Raw genomic sequence first — 17,844 nt, forward strand, 5'->3', positions numbered from 1 at the left:
ATTGGAATGTAGAATATAACAATGTTTAATGTGACTCACCTTTACATTGACCTGTTCGACCACAGCAACAAGATTGTTGATAATCGAGTCTTCATTCAGCTGATCAATTGCATCGTCTACTGTCTGATCAAGTGACTGTCCTGAATGAAGGAGCAAAGCAGTGAACTATCAGGACCTTTTAACCACATTTTCAATCAACGTCAGAGCTCCCCAAACTTGACAATTTGCTGGTTAACGTCTAATGTTGCTGCATTGTGAAGATTTTCTGACCCATTTTTCACTTTTCCAGGCAAGAGCAGCTGCCATGGACCTGCCAGAATGTTTTTGTGCCAGTTGTCCTCTCGCATCACCGGGACTTACCCAAAAGCAGGCACTTGAGGATTTAATACAGTTCTGTTTTTGAATCTGCATACTCGCTGCATTTTAATAATTTCTCAAGCTCGATCTCTGAAATAAATGATAACTCTGAATACGAACCTGGCTCCTTCCATGCCTTGTGACAAAACTTCATATAATTTCCCTATGTCATCCCTCATCTATTTAGCTCAGATAGTCTAGCCTTTGGAGACGAGCCTAATAATTTTTGTAGGTTGCCATCCTATCTTCTTCAATTTGACACTTTTCTCAAGAACAAGTTTTCAGTTCACTTCATCTGGCCTGATAGCTGTGGGAGAGATATCAATCACTTGCCCTTCCTTTGAATCATTCTCAAGGCCAATCATCTCTGCCAGGATAGAGACTGGCACTATGTTGAGGGATGAACAATTGTTAGTAGAATTGTAAAAATTTGGAATGCTAATTTAAAATAATTTTGGAGGTATATACAACAAAACATCAGTGCTTACCAGAAGAGTAGACAATCTGGACTGTAACAAGGATGAAGATAAAGGCTTTCATTCTGTCTGCGTATGAGAGTGGAGAATGTGCTTCCTTTGTTCACCTCTCTGATGCGCTACTCCCTGCACTCAGAGCTTATATAGATCTAAGCATATAAACAAAATAGATTATTGAGCAATGATTAAATTAGACTAATTTCTGCACTTGCTAATCACCTGGGAACATTACCATTCATTAAAATACCTGGTTCCTGAAACACTAATTGTCTTTAGTTATTTTTACGGAACATATTTTGCAACGTGTGACGTGCATTTTGAAGCTATAATTTCATAACCCGCTCTAAAGTAATTTCTGCAGTTGAGAAACATCCCTCATGGTGAATTCAACCAAACATGGGCTGTTGATTCTCACAAAGACAATGAGCCTACAGTGATTAATGTTGGTGCAACTGCAGTTATCAGTCATTGGTGTGACTCTGACATGGAGTTGAGGTTGACATGGTAGGAGCACCTTCCTAATCCACCTTAACATACCCCATTGCTCAGTCCACAATCTCGTGTGTGGTTCAAGTTGCAGATTCTGTGAACATGAACCTCTCACCTTCTACATTTACCTAGGCATCACCATACTTCCCTGTCTTAGACTTTCGGATTTCCAGCAACTGCCCCTGGTCAGATAGACAAAGGACTGCGATGCAGCAATGTGTAGACAAAGGCTGTCAGGCATTTGAATCATGTCACCGTGTCATAAGGTGCATGGTGAGAACATTGCACGGGTGTCTGTGATTCTGTGCAATGTTGTGGGATCACTGTGGTCTGGTGTAAGCGGTCCTGAAGCAACATCAGTAGAAACTTTGGAATCTTTGTTCTAAGCCAAATGCCCAAAACCTAAGTTAAAGCAAGGTGAAACAGATTTGGCACTTGACACCTCTGGCACTTGACTAATGTGATGCAACATCATTCCAGGTTTGAGATGCCTCTCTGCAATTTTGTAATAGTTGTTAGTTCATCCTCAATATTCAATGATTAGGGTACTGTGGCTGTTTGGAACTGATTTCTACATTTGCTGGTCTCAGGAGGTTCTATTCTCCTTTAACTATCCATGATGACCCTTTGAGTCTGAAAACTGTGCACAAATTCTTGGAGGAAGGGTCACCAGACCCGAAACGTTAACTCTGTTTTTTCCTTCACAAATGCTGCCAGACCTGCTGGGCTTTTCCAGCAACTTCTGTTTTTGCACAAATTCTCAGAGTTGTGTACATAAACAATATGGAGTAGGTACAGCATCTATTGACTTTTACCTTCTCCCTTCTTAATATCTGAGAGCCCATGCTCTTTTAAGTGAAACAGCAATTTATTTGTACTTTTTCCATTTATTATACTGCTTCTGCTTCTCATAGTGTGATCTCCTGCACCCCAATTAGTTGCTAGTTTTCTGAACCCCACCACTCAGGCAACAATGTGACCTTGAGCTTCTGATAGCCATCATTTTAATTCCCTGCTCCACTTCCATTCCGAAATCTCCATCCTCAGCTTCCTACACTCAGAGCTGAATCTTACGATATTTTGGAAAAATGTCATTTTAGTTGAGTTTCATAGAGAAACTTTCTCGTGTCCTGTCCTCTTCCTTGACTACCTACCCTATCCCAATGGTGTCCCCTTTCCTGATGCTAGGCCGAAACTTGCCGTGGCTGGGACTGCTTGCCACTGGCTTGATATCCTGCCATTGCAGTTATCTTTGTGTGCATTCCAGAGTCAGAGGCACCTTGATCTTTCCGGGGATGTGAAAGGAAAGTCGGTACCTGGCTGCACAGACAGTGATGTTGTGGTCCGGAGTGGTGCAGTGGAAGGGTCACCCTGTTCCCCAAAGAGGGACAGAGGATACCACCTGTATCTTCCTGAGTCTGTACCAGCCTGGTCTGAGATTGCCGACCAGGTCAATATGGTGTCCCCACAGCACTGTCTAATGTCCAGTGGTGTCGTAAGAAGGTCAATTATCATTCCCACCCTACCAGGGTGAGTGCCACCATTTGTCTCCTGCACACTCACATTATCTCTCCATTTGCACCCACCAATCACTAAGGCTCACATTCTATAACTCTCAGGACTGTGTTTAACATCTTCTCTCAACCAGCCCGGCTACCCCCACCCATCACCCACCCCCGACACTGCGGATCCTGTGTGGCTTCTGTGCTGTCTATTCATTCACTTATCGTCTTTCCCCCCACCACCTACACCAGCACTAACAGCTGTACCACCCCCTTTCAGCTCATTCAATCCTTCCCTTTCTCTCATTCCAGGAGAAAATGGCTCAAAAAAGAGAAGGAGCCAGGATGGTGGCAGGATGCCTGACATCCATCTCCTTCCTCCCTATTAAGAGTGTATCTGGCACTGGGACTATTCTGGCTGAAAAATCCATGTCCCCCCAACTGAGTAAGAAGCAATATTCATTTTGGACCAACTCTCACATTAACCTCACCGTCAATGTTGTTTTCACCTGCCACAACATTCTCTCTTCATGTGCCTTGCAGGTACGAGCAGGATGTCTATGGTGACGTTGACAGCGCTCAGACGCATCTTCTCCTCCACCTCTCAGTCTGAAGCCACAGATCCCTCAGAGGAAGCACTGGCAAGGCTGCCTCCTGCACCCTCCTTCAGCTCGGATACTGACGGCTGGGTGGACACATCGTCTAGACTCGAGCCGGGAGCATATGCTAGTCAGACCTTCACTGCCACTTCTCTGCAGCTGGTCAAAGTAGAAATGCCCAGGTCACAGAGTCATAGAGTCATATGGCACAGAAACAGGCCCTTCAGCCCATGTCATCCATGCCAACCAAGTTTCCCACACTGAACTAGTCCCATTTGCCCACATTTGGCCCATATCCCTCTAAGCCTTTCTTATTCATGTACCTGTTCAAAAGTCTTTCAAATGCCTCAATCACTTCCTCTGGAAGCTTGTTCCAGATATGCACCAGCCTCCATGTAAAAACATTGTCCCTCAAGTCCCTTTTCAATCTTTCCTCTCTCACCTTAAACCTATGACCTCTAGCTTTGGACTCCCCTACTCTGGGGAGGCGACTCTGGCTATTCACCTTTATTAATGCCTCTCATGATTTTATAAACCTCAAAGAGATCACCACTCAGCCTCTTACACTCCAGCCTATCCAGCCTCTCCTTCTAATTCAAACCCTGCAGCCCTAGAAACTTCCTGGCAAATCTTATTTGCACTGTGTTCAGTTTAGTAATGCCCTTCCTAAAGCAGGGTGAACAGAATTGTAAACAGTACTCAAAATATGGCCTCACCGATATTTTGTTTAGCTGCAACATGATGTTTCCAACTCCTATACTCAATGCTATGACAAATGAAGACAAGCATGCCATTAATTTCTTCACCACCCTGTCTACCGGTGACACCACTTTCGAGGAACTACGTACCTGCACATAGAGGTCTCTGGAAACCAGGTTACCTGCTTACTCTCAGGAGAGGACCCCGTGGATTCATAGTCAGGGACTACAAACAAGCAGACACAAGAGAAGCAGGCAGGATTGCCAGGGCACTGGGCAAATTAGCACAACAGGAAAAAGGACCGCAACAACACTGTTAGGACCCTATGTTGCCTCAGGTATACAATTGCCTGGCCGTATCCACAGACAGCCAGGTCCAGCAGAATCAGAATCTGCTGGACATATTCACAGACCTGCGATCCATCGCTCTAGCTTGGCACTAACAGCAAAGTGACAAGAGTCAAGGGGCCTTGGGCTCACTCCAGGTGTCCCTTCCTGACAAAGAGATGGTCCCATTAGGCAGTCTGCCGAAGGAAAACATTCTCATAGACTTCTCCAAAGTCTCCTCCATAACTGTAGGAACTTTGTCAGGCAACACTGCTCTGGGTAATGGACCATGTCTTGTAATGGACATTGAGATGTCAGTTGAAGCAAGAGGACTCCAAAAATTTGTCGCCTTTGCAATGAGGGGAAACAGCCAAAAATATTTGGAAAAACAGTGCATTATTCCCATGAGTCCACATTATGGCCTACCTGGAAGGAGGTTAAGGTAGACGTAACGTCAGAACTGACCAATACTGACTAATAGCGTCAGTCATATGGAGCAGGTTAACATGGATCCCTGATCTAGTGAAATTAGCTCCATGGTTATTAGCTGTGGCAATCCCTGCAGAAGGATGTTATTAAACTGGAAAGGTGGCAAGAAGATTTACAAGGATGTTACTGAGACTAAAAGGTTTGAGTTATAAGGAGAGGCTGCATAGGATGAGATTTTATTTCCTGGAGCATTACAGGCTGAGGGGTGACTTTATAAAGGTTTATAAAATCACGACGGGCACAAATAAGGTGATAGCCAAGGTCCAACCAGAGGGTGTTCAGTTGTCACTCGCTTGTATTCTGAGGGTGGAATTTGCAGTCAGCTCGGCTGTAAAAGATATCGAAAGAAGACATCCCTAGAGTTAAGCAGGAGGAAAGAGCATCCAACTAGAGAATGCTAAGAGATCGCAAGGACCATCAACTCGGAGAAAAACACACCCAATGTTACCCTCACCCGGATGGCCACCTTTGTGTGTGGCTAAATCAGGCTGTGCACAGACCCTAGGCACGCAAACACCACGTGTCACCTGTTACTGAGGTTTTACCTGTGCCCAGTGTTGCGAAGGGTAGGCTTGGCTTCATTGCCACGGAAATGCCCCTAGTAGTTGGACCACTCCATATCACCTGTCCCTCGTGGAGAAATCTGTGAAGGAAAACACCTTTGACAACAAGCCCATCAGGAAGTGTCAACGTGTAGTGTCCTCGAGACCCTTTGGAAAAGGGTAGATTTTGTCCAGTGCAGAGCCTGGGCAGACTGTCAAAGTCATTTGGCAGAATGCCTCATCACCAGAACTCTCCAACAAGAACCAGGACAGCGCTTGGCTGGTAGTGAGAAGGGTTCTGCCTGTGAGATCCTTTCTGCATGCCCAGACTGTTCTGCACCACTGCATGCTGTCCTTGAAGTGGCTACGGAGGGAATGAGGCTGTCACACACCTCCTACTGGAATGCGCTCATGCAAAGATAGTCTGGAGACAAATGCACTGGTTTTTGTCGGGGTTCATCCCGAGCAGTCCTGTGATGCGGTTCTCTGCGCTCTACAGTCTGTTCCCTGGGATGCACACCGAGACAAACATCAACTATGCCTGCAAGACCATCAGCTCAGTGAAATACATTCTTTGGTCTGCCCGAAACTCGCTGGTCTTCCAGTTGACCCTGAGTGAGTGTTGCAGACTGGCACATTCCAAAGGTCCAGGACTACGTGCTGAGGAACGCACTAAAGCTTGGGGGCAGCTGTCGGTGAGGCGCACCGGGAAAAGACCACTGTGTAAGGTCCGTCTGCCAAAGCATCATGGGGGTCCATCCAATAATTGGACCCTCGCTGATGCCTCAGCTAAATGTCTCAGCTAAACTAAAGAGTTTAATTGTAAATACAGAGAAAGCTGAACCACAATGCTTGTTTTCGTCTTGGTAACTAATGACAGCATAGATCTGAATGGTTTCATGAACTTTGTATGTACATAAAGATTTCTATTTTTGAAACTTAAAAAAATCAACTCGGTTTGGTCTGCCTAAACCTTGTTGGTCTTCCAGAACAAGGAGTTGACCCCGACCGACTGGCACATTCCAAGGGCCCAGGACCAGGTGCTGAGGGACACACTAAAGCTTGGGGCTGCCGTCGCCAATGCTCATTGGGGAGATATCACCATCTTAGGTCTTCCTGCTGAAGGTAAATGGGGTTCTATTCAGTTATTGGACCCTCCTAGTGCCTCAAATATATGTAAATATTGGTATTATGAAAGAGAGGTCTTTGGACTTTTTTTGGGATAGAGTCAAAGTGGGGAAAGAACACTGTCTCAGGTCTTCCTGCTGAAAGTAACTGGGGGTCTGTTCAGTTATCAGACCCTCCCAGTGCCTCAAATATATGTAAATATTAGTTTTGTATGTGTAAGAGCGGTCTTTGTTTTTTTTGGATAGAGTCAAAAGTCCAACACTTTTGTTTGTTTACTTGATATGCGACTGGGCAGAACCGAACCGTTTTTGTGTCAATGTATATATACAAAGACGTTCTTATGAATAAAGTATATTTTTGAAAAAAAAATTCTGGGAGTGAACCTTGTAGTCAGTGTGGGTGTGAAGGGTGTCATGGAAGAACCTGCTGTTGAGGAACAGTTAGACCCAAACGTGACATGACAGTAGTGTTGCTATTCCTCCTTCCTCCTCTAATCAAAAAAACAGGAAAGGCAAAGTTCAGAGGAGAAGAGACAGAACATCATGAGAGGAAGGTTGACAGTGAGAATTCCAGTGGGCAAAGGAGCATGAGCCTAAATAGCTTCTGGGAACTGTTGTTGGTGAGTAACAGGTAAGTTTTGAGAAATTGTTATCAGAGCAGAGAGCATCAGAAGCCAAAAAAAAAGGATTTGACATTGTAAGGATGAATTAAGTTAAGTGGGTAAGACATGGCAGAAGAGCTCCAAATCGTAGTCTGCTTTTCTTGCTTGATGTGGGAAGCTGGGCACACATCCAGTGCCTGGGACCTGCATGTGTGCAAGAAGTGTCTCCAGCTGCAGCTCCTGGAAGCATGAGTTTCAGAGCTGGAGCTGCGTCTGGGAGCACCATGTGGCATTCGCGAAGTGGACGGTATCGTGGATAGCACGGATAGAGAGGTGGCCTCCCTAGACTCCTTCAGACTCCACAGGCAGGAAGGATATGGGTGACCATCAGGCAGAGCAGGAGTGTTAAGCAGACAGTGCACCAATCTCCTGTGGTTATTCCCCTGCAAAACAGGTATACCCGTTTTGGATACCATCGAGGGGAATGGCCCCTCAGGGGGTAACAGCAGCAGCCATGTTCATGGCACCATGATTGGCTCTGCTGTAGAGGGACGGGGAGATAGGCACAGAAAGGCTATAGTTATAGGGGATTCGATTGTCAGGGGAATAGATAGGCATTTCTGTGGCTGCAAACGTGAGTCCAGGGTGGTGTATTGCCTCCCTGGTGATGGGTCCCGGATGCCTCAGAGCGGTTGCAGGGCATTCTGTAGGGGGAGGCCAAACAGACAGTGGTCCTGGTAGACGTTGGTAAAAAAGACAGGGATGAGGTCCTAAAAGCAGAATATAGAGAGCTAGGAAGAAAGTTGAAATGTAGGTCCTCAAAGGTAGTTATCTCAGGATTACTACCAGTGCCACGAGCTAGAAACAGCAGGGTATATAGGATGAACACATGGCTGAAAAGATGGTGAGAGGGGAAGGGTTTCAGATTCATGGGGCATTAGGACTGGTTCTGTGGGAGATGGGACCTGTACAAACTGGATGGGTTACACCTGGGCAGGAGTGGGACTGATTTCCTTGGGAGGGTATTCGCAGAGTGGTTGGGGAGGGTTTAAACTAGTGTAACAAGGGGATGGGAACCAGAGGAATAGGGCAGTAGTGCAGAAATTGAGGGAAAGGTGGAAACCAGGGCAAACACGACTAAGAACAGGCAGGGAGTTGCTGTTGAAAAGAACAGGGGAGATGGTCTGAAATACGTGTGTTTCAATGCAAGAAGTATAATAAGCAAGGTAGATGAGCTCAGAGCTTTGGTTAGTACTTGGAACTATGACATTATTGCGATTATGGAGAATTGTCCGAAAAAGGGAGAGGACTGGCAGAATGTACCAGGATTTAGATATTTTAGGTGTGATAGAAAGGGATGTAAAAGGTCTGGAGGAGCTGCATTACTGGTAAAGGAATATCTCTCAGCTGTACTGAGGAAGGACACATTAGAGGAGTCATGCAGTGAGGCAGTATGGGTAGGACTCAGGGATAGGAAAGGTGAATTCACAATGCTGGGGGTATACTGCAGGCCTCCCAACAGCCAGCGGGAGATAGAAGAGAGAATAGGTAAACAGATTTTCGAAAGATGTAATAGCAGCAGGGTTATTATTGTGGATGATTTTAACTTCCCCTATATTGACTGGGACTCACTTTGTGATAGGTGCTTGGATGGAGCAGAATTTATAAGGACCGTTCAGGAGGGATTCTTGACACAGTATTTAATCAGCCCAACTGGGGAAAGGGCTATACTGGACCTAGTTTTGGGAGTTGTGCCCGGCCAGGGGAGTGAAGTTTCAACGGGGAGCATTTTGGGAGTAGTGACCATAATACCATGAGTTTTAAGTTACTCACGGATAGGGATAATAGCAGTCCTCGGGTGAAGGTGTTAAACTGGGGGAAGGCGATCTGCAATAAAATTAGGCAGGAACTGGATAGTATTGGTAGGAGGCGGCTGTTTGAGGGTAAAACCACATCAGACATGTGGGAGTATTTCAAACAGCAGTTGATAAGATTTCAGGAGCAGCACATTCCTGCGAGAATGAAGGGTTGGTATGGCAAGTTACGCCAACCTTGGATGACCAGGGATGTTATGACCTTGGTCAGAAAGAAAAAGGAACCGTATGTAAGGTCTAGGAGGATGGGAACTGATAAAGCCTTTGAAGCTAAAGGAGGTCATGAAAAGTCATTAGCAAACAGGATAAAAGACAATCCCAAGGCTTTTTATACATATATAAAAAGCAAGAGGATAGCCAGGGAAAAAGTTGGCCCATTAAGGACAAAGGAGTGAATGTATGTGTGGTGCCAGAAGAGGTAGGTGAGGTCTTAAATGAATACTTTATATCGGTTTTCACCAAAGAGGAGGAATTGGTGAAAGATGACATTAGGGAAGGGAGTGTCGGATTTCTAAGCCAAGTTGCTATTAAAAAGGAAGAGGTGTTGTACATCTGAAAAAGTATTAAGGTAGATAAATCTCCGGGTCTTGATGCATCTATCCCAGAATATTGAGGGAGGCAAGAGAACAAATTTCTGGAGCATTGACAGACATCTCTGTATCCTCTTTCGCCACAGGTGAGGTCCCAGAGGACTGGAGAATAGCTTATGTTGTCCCATTGTTTAAAAAGGGTAACAGGGATAATCCAGGAAATTACAGGTCTGTGAGTCTCATGTCAGTGGTAGGGAAATTATTGCAAAAGATTCTCAGGGACAAGATCTATTAAGCATTTCGAAGCAAATGGACTGATTAGTGATAAACAGCATGGTTAATTCTGGGTGGGGGTGGGATGCGGTTGTGCCTCACTAACTTGATCAAACTTTTTGAGGAGGTGATGAAGATAATTGATGAGGGAAAAGCAGTTGATGTTGTCTATATGGACTTCAGTAAAGCCTTTGACAAGGTACAAAAGGTGAAGTTACATAGTATCAGGAGTGATCTGGAAAGATGGATACAGAACTGGCTTAGTCATAGAAGACGGAGGGTAGTGGTGGAAGGATGCTTCTTGGAATGGAGAGCTGTGATTAGTGATGTTCCATAGGGATCAGTGCTGGGAATTCTGCTGTGTGTGATCTACATAAATGATTTGGAGGAAGATGTAGCTAGTCTAATTAGTAAGTTTGCAGATGATACAAAGGTTGGTGGAGTTGCAGACAGTGAGGAGGGTTGTCAGAGGAAACAACAGGATATAGATCAATTAGAAGCATGGGCAGAAAAATGGCAGATGGAGTTTAATCTGGACAAATGTCAGGCACATTTGGAGATTTTGGAAGGTCAAGTACAAGTGGAAATTACACAATGAATGGCAGAACCCTTAGGAGTATTGATAAGCAAGGAGATTTGAGTGTGCAGGTCCACACGTCACTGAAGGTAGCAGCACGGGTAGATAAAGTTGTACAAAAGGCCTATGGCATGCTTGCCTTCATTGGAGGGGGTATTAAATATAAGGATAGACAAGTTGTTCTGTTGTTTTATAAAACTTTAATTAGGCCACACTTGGAATATTGTGTACATATCTGATTACCACACTACCAGAAGGATGTGGATGCTTTGGAGAAGGTACAGAAAAGGTTTACCAGGATGTTGCCGAATATGGGGGATTTTAGCTATGAAGAAAGGTTGAATAGACTGGCTTTGTTTTGGTTTTGGGGTTTATAAGGTTGTGAACGGCACGGATAGAGCGGAGAGTATGAGGCTTTTTCGCAGGGTGGAGGGGTCAATTACTAGGGGACACAGGTTCAAGGTGCAAGGGCGGAAATTTAAAAGAGATGTGCGATGCAAGTTTTTCACACAAAGGGTGGTGAGTGCCTGGAACATGCTGCCAGAGGAGGTGGTGGAAGCAGACACAATAGCAGCATTGAAGAAGCACCTGGACAAATACATGAATAGGAAGGGATTAGAGGGATATGGATCCTGTAAGTGAAGATAGTTTTAGTATGGAAGGGCAAGATATGTCGGAGCAGGCTTGGAGGGCCAAAGGGCCTGTTCCTGTTCTGTATTATTCTTTGTTCTTTGTTGTCTTTTCCCAGGTTAGTGGAGTCCAAAACTAGAGGGTACAGGCATGAGGTGAGACAGAAAGATTTAAAAGGGACCTGAAGGGCAGCTTTTTCACATAGAGAATAGTTTGGATATGGAACAAGCTGCCAGAGGAAGTGGTAGAGGTGAGTACATTTACTTTGGAAAGATACATGGATAGAATAGGCTTAGAGGAATATGGGCCAAACGCAGGCAAATGGGACTAGTTCAGTTTTGGAAACCTGACCAGCACGGACAAGTCGGAGCAAAGGGCATGTTTCTGTGCTGTATGACTCCAAGACTCTCTAGCAAAAGATAACATCATCATTGTCCCACCAGACCATATGGCTGCTCTCGCAAGAGAGAGAGAAAGACAACTGGTGTAGATTTAACCTGAGGGTTATTAAGTCTCAGGTGAGGGGAGAGTTTGAGAAATAGAGTCCTTCCTGGTAACATGCAGATAGTATATCCCATTGACTGACATCTTGACCAATTTTCCCAACGGAAATTATTTGGCAACGCAGTTAAAAAACTGATTTTACTTGCTTTGTTTATTTCAATTCCACTGTAATTTTACATTGTGGTGTAATTCTATCATTTGATACTACAATGCAAGCCACCTAATGATAACCCATACCTATTCCCATATATTACTAGTGTGTCTAGAAATAGAGCACAACCTTGTTCAATTCTGCTTTTAACGCATTACTTAACACTTGTCCATTTACTGTGCTCATGGTCTGGCTACTGATGTGTGGTCCTCATAAAAGTTCGGAAGCAGCTTTAAATCTTCTCCTTCTATATAATAGATGGCAAAGTCCCAGAGATCCTTGGGGCTGTTCTCTCATATAATATTACTAGTGGTGTCTCTGTTTATATCTCGGAAACCACTGGCAGAATTCAATTGTTCCTGATTCGTAGGGAGAATACTGGGAGAATCAGTGGTGGTTGAGAAGGCAGGACCTCCTCAGCCAGTGTAGGATTTGAGCATATGCTGATGACATCTTTCTGAATCACATGCGAGCCATCTAGCTAACTGAGCAATACAGCTCCCCCTTCTACATCCAACTTATGTGACTAAGTGAGTTGGCCTCCAGCAGGGTATCTTTACTTGATGCAGCAATACTTATTTCATTCCTCATAACATAAGAATAATTTCAATTTTGTAACTTATGAATCTGATTATTCTGACATCCGCATTTGCCTGGTCTTTTACATAGTTTTAGAAACATTGACTTACAAAGATCTTGTGAAATTAGGCAAATATCATTCATTTTTTTTCTGAATAATGCCATCATTTCATATCTAAATTCTTCTAATGCCAACATCATTTCCATGCCTAAGTTATCTTGCTCCATACCTTTACCTTTCTTCACTTTCTTGATAGGTTTCATCTGTCATCCAATTTTTTATTAACTTTGCACTCGCACCTTGTCATACTTTATGCCTCAACAATCTCGCGTGGGGTCAAACCAAGGGAGTGTAACAGAGAAAAGTAAAGTGAAAATGTTAAACATTGCTGTTGATCCTTCAGCAAAATGTTTCAACATTTAAAAGCAAAAGTTGTTTGTGATGGACGATTTTCAGCGATTGGCCAAACTCTGTTTCCCAGCATTCCAAAAGATCTGAAAACCTAACATACACACACTGAGTGACACAGATAGCAGACCACACACTGAGTACGAAGCTACGAAGTGTAGATTTATAAACATACCAACATGATTTGGAATAACTACATCCAAATGTGCACTATACATTACTTACCGATCCTAATCGCAGAGAACAAGTTTGATTCAGTAGAAACTGATCTGATATGACAAGGATCTTCTCCATTGAAGCTGTCTTTCTATATTATTGGACTATTCAAGAAATTGTTTCAATATGTAAGCCGACGCAGATTTAGGCAGTTTTTTTTTAAAAGACAATCCTTGTCAAGAATGTGATTTTTGTGGTTTTTGAGAAATGTGTTTCCAGTCTAGTAGAGGGCACAATGCAAAATGCAGAAGTGAAAACGTAGCAGATGACAGCACAACGCTGCACTGCACAGAATTCTCAATGACTTATATGATACTGAGTTAATGTAAGGAAGGGAGAAGTGTACTGGCATTTGAAAGATTTTACTTATTATGGGAGCAGACTAAATTATTAAAAGTCGAGTTGTGAGACATCTCCCAACTCAGATAGATTCAGGTCTAACTTTACAGGAGGTGTGCATTTTCCTACTTATGTCATCATGAGTAATGTGTTGCATAAAGGGAAGAGGAACGAAAAGAGGAAAAAGAGGCTAATAGGGAGAGAAAAGAATGATTGAGAAAGTTTGAATTAATGGTCAGAGGAGTGTGTAAATGGGAAATTGGAATTAACAGAGAAAAAGAAATTGTAGAAAGTTAAGAGAAGCACATAAAGTAGAAGCACAAAGAGCCTAAGACCAGAAGAAATAGAAACAGGAGTAAGCCATTTGGCCCCTTGAGCTTGGTCTATAATTTAATAGGATCACAGCTGATCTGACCTTTCTCACAGTATACTTTCCTGCTCTTTTCCCATAGTTCTTGATTCCTCTACTGATCAAGAAATCTACTTATCCCAGCCTTAAATATACACTAGGACTCTGCCATCACAGCTCTCTATGGTAAGGAGTTCCAAAGACTTGCAATCTCATTCGTCCTCATCTCAGTCTTAAATTGGTGGCCCTTTATTCTGAAATTATGCCTACTGGTCGTACTCTCCCATGATGGGAAACATCCTGTCAGCATTTACCCTGTCACGCCCCTTAAGAATCCAGGGAAAGTAGACAGAAATGCAGAAAGGGAAGATGAAAAAAAAGGCAAGTAACAGTCATATGAAAGATGTAAGAGAGACAAAGAAGAGGGTAATAGGTAAATGGAGTTGTTGGCAGAGTGCAAGTCAACGACAGAGAGAAATGAAAAGTCTTACAGACAGAAGGGAAAGAGGGAGAGATAGGATGGGATCACAACAGAAGTAACTAGGACAGAATTTCTTCTTTGCTTGATTGTTTTATTCTACGTATGATTAATCCTGAAGTTCATGAACACATCTCTTCCAACCCCAAGGGAATAAAAAAAGATAAAGAGGATAAATATCACAGCCAACTATTTCCTCCAATTTAAATGAATTAAGCAGACTGTAATAGAATGGATAATAGGCTATTGTTGTGACTCTGGAATTTAAAACACAGGCTGTGATCAGGAAAATATAGTAGTGCATCATGAGTTCTTAATGCATGCTGTGTCATCTAGAATACAGTGCATACGTACCCCATCTCATAATTGATCAGCCCAGACTGTGGTTAAAGATGTCACAAGAAAAAAATTCATACCAGTTGTGCAATTTTGTTCCACTCTTGCTGATATTGTGCCATGGTGGAGAAATGTGCCAAGACTTCTTAGACAGTCAAATCAAACCAAATCAAGTCTATGAGTACTACTGACTTCCTCGATTGTGAGGGAGGATCACCGGATCCGAAATGTTAACTCTGATTCCTCTTCACAGATACTGCCAGACCTGCTCCTCCTCCTTCTCCTTCACTTTTCTCAATTCACTCATGGGTTGCAGGCACCGCGGGCTGGCCAGCATTTATTGTCTGTCCATAGTTGTCCTTGAGAAGGTGGTGGTGAGCTGCTTTCTTAAACTGCTACAGTCCACATGCTGTAGGTTGACCCATAATGCTTTTAGGGATAAATTCAGGGATTTTCACCCAGCAACAGTGAAGAAACGGTAATATATTCCCATTGGTAAGTAGCTTGGTGGGGAACTTTCAGGTAGCGGTGTTTCCATGTAGCTGCTGCCCTTGTCCTTCTAAAAATAGAAGTGGCCATGGGTTTGGATGGTGGGCCAAGGATCTTTGGTGAATATCTGCAGTGCATCTCGTAGATGGTACACACTGCTGGTACCGAGCATCGGTGGTGGAGAGAGTGCTTGTGGATGTGGTGCCAATCAAAGGGGTTGCTTTTGTTTTGGATGGTGTCAAGCATCTTGAATGTTGTTGGTGCTGCGCCATCCAGACGAGCGGGGAGTACTCCATCATGCTCCCAACTTGTACCTTGTAGATGGTGGACAGGCTTTAGGGAGTCAGTGGATGAGTTACTCACCACAGTTTTCCTGGCCTCTGGCCTGTTCTTGTAGCCACTGTGTTTAATGTGGTGAGTCAAGTTGAGTTTCTGGTCAATGGTAACTTCAAGGGTGTTGATAGTGGGGGATTCATTGATGGCGAAACCATTCAATGTCAAGAGGCAGTGATTACATTGTCTTTTATTGAAGATGGTCATTGCCTGGCATTTACAAGGTGCAAATGTTACCTGCCACTTATCAGTCCAAGCTTGGATATTTTCCAGATCTTGTTGCATTTGAACATGTACTGCTTCAATATCTGAGGCCTCAAGAATAGCACTAAACATTGTGCAAGCATTGGCAAACATCCAACTTCTTACTTAGATTAAAATATTTATTTATTTATTGTCACATACATCTAAAAAGATATAGCAAAAAGTGTTTTGTCACCACAATAAAGTGCCATTTGAGTTAGAAGAGAAGGAAATAATATAAATAGGATTCATTATCGGTTTCAGAATCTGAGGTGTTGCGAATAGTGCTGAGCATCGAGCAATCATCAGCAAACATCCCCACTTCTGACCTTTTGACGGAGGGAAGATGAAGCAGTTGAAGACAGTTGGGCCAAGGACCCTACCCTGCGGAACTCCTGCAGAGATGTCCTGGAGCTGAGATGACTGACCTCCAACAGCCACGACCGTCTTCCTACGTGTCAGGTATTACTTCAACCAGCGTAGAGTTTGCCCCCTGATACCCATCGATTCCGGTTTCACCAGGGATCATTGATGCTACACTCAGTTGAATGCGGTCTTGATGTCAAGGGCTGTCACTCTCACCTCGCCTCTGGAATTCAAGGCTGTAATGAGGTCAGGAGCTGAGTGGAGCTGGTTGGAACCCAATCTGGGCATCACCGAGTGGGTTATTGCTGAGCAGGTGCTGCTTGATAGCATTGTTGGTAACATCTTCCGTCACCTTACTGACGTTCGAGAGTAGGCTGATGAGGCAGTAATTGGCTGGGTCAGATTTGTCCTGCTTTTGTGTAAATGATCTACCTGGGCAATTTGTTGGGTAGATGCTAGTATTGTAGCTGTAATGGAAAATCTTGACTGCCGGGGGGGTGGGGGGGAGGGGGAGGGGGGGCGGGGGTGGGTGGTGGAAAGTTCTGGAACACAAATCTTCAGCACTATTGCTGAATGTTGTTAGGGCCCATAGCCTTTGCAGTATCCAGTGTCTCCAATGGTTTCTTGATATCACATGGAGCAAATCGAATTGACTAAAGACCGGTATCTTAATTAGAGACAAAAAAACTCCAGATGCTGGAATCCAAGTTAGACAAACAGGAGGCTGGAAAAACACAGCAAGGCAGGCAGCACCTGGAGGAGGAGAAGTCAACATTTCGGGTATTACCCTTCCTCAGGGCTGGATATGGGGGTAGGGGGAGCTGGAGGTAAAGAGGGGGTGGGGTAGCAGAATGGCAGTGATAGGTGGACACCTGTGGTAGGTACGAGCTCACTGGTTGATGAGAGGGTTGAATCCAGTTGGTAGCTGGAATGGAAGGGAGAAGGTGGTAGGTGAAATAGTAGGGAGGAAACTGGGCTGGAGAGGGAGCTGGGGGATGGGTAGGAAGATTATTTGAAATTGGGGAACTCAATGTTAAGTCCTCCAGGCTGTAGGGAGCCCAGGCGGAAGATAAGATGTTGTTCTTCAAATTTGCATTCCGAGTTGCTGTGATGCTAGAGGAGGCCGACAATGGACATATCAGAGGAGAAGTTTTGGGTTAAAGTTGAAATGGGCAGTGACTGGGAGGTTAGGCTGGCCATTTTGGGTCAGGCGAAGATGCTCGGTGAAATGGTCACCTAGTTTACATTTGGTCTCACTGATGTAGAGAAGACCACATCGGGAGCACCGGATGCAGTAGACCAGGTTGGAGGAGATGCAGGTGAAGCTCTGTCTCACTTGGAAGGACTGTTTAGGGCCCTGGATGGAGGTGAGGGAGGTGGTATGTGGGCAGGTGTTGCATCTTTTATAGATACAGGGGAAGGTGCCAGGCGGGTTAGAGTGGTTGGTGGGGAGTGTGGTGCGAAATAAGGAGTGGCAAAGGAAGTGGTCCTTGTGGAAGGCACAGAGGGTTGGGGATTGGAAGATGTACTGGGTGATGGGGTCTAATTGGAATTTGGCATGAGTGTTTCAGGATAATACATTGGATGTGGAGGCGGGTGGAGTGGAAAGACAGGACAAGGTGACCCTATCTTTATAATGTTTGGGGGAGTGTTTTAGAGCTGAGAAACGGGGAATGGAGGAGACACAGTGGAGGGTTGTCTAGATGACAGAGGGCGGAAAGGAACGTTGTTTGAAATAGGAGGACATCCAATGTCTCCTCGTCAGAGCAGATGCAACGGAGAGGAAGGAATTGGAAAAACGGGGTGGAGCTTTTGCAGGGTTCAGGGTGGGAGGAAGTGTAGTCCAGATAGCTATGGGAGTCTGTGGATTTGTAGTAAATGTCAGCCCGTAAACCGTTGCCAGAAATGGAAAGAGAAAGGTCAAGAAAGTGGATGAAAGTGTCTAAGATAGATTTGAGGA

The sequence above is a fragment of the Rhincodon typus genome, chromosome 7 (genome assembly GCF_021869965.1).
Source record: "Rhincodon typus isolate 14 chromosome 7, sRhiTyp1.1, whole genome shotgun sequence".
Classification (NCBI taxonomy): Eukaryota; Metazoa; Chordata; class Chondrichthyes; order Orectolobiformes; family Rhincodontidae; genus Rhincodon; species Rhincodon typus.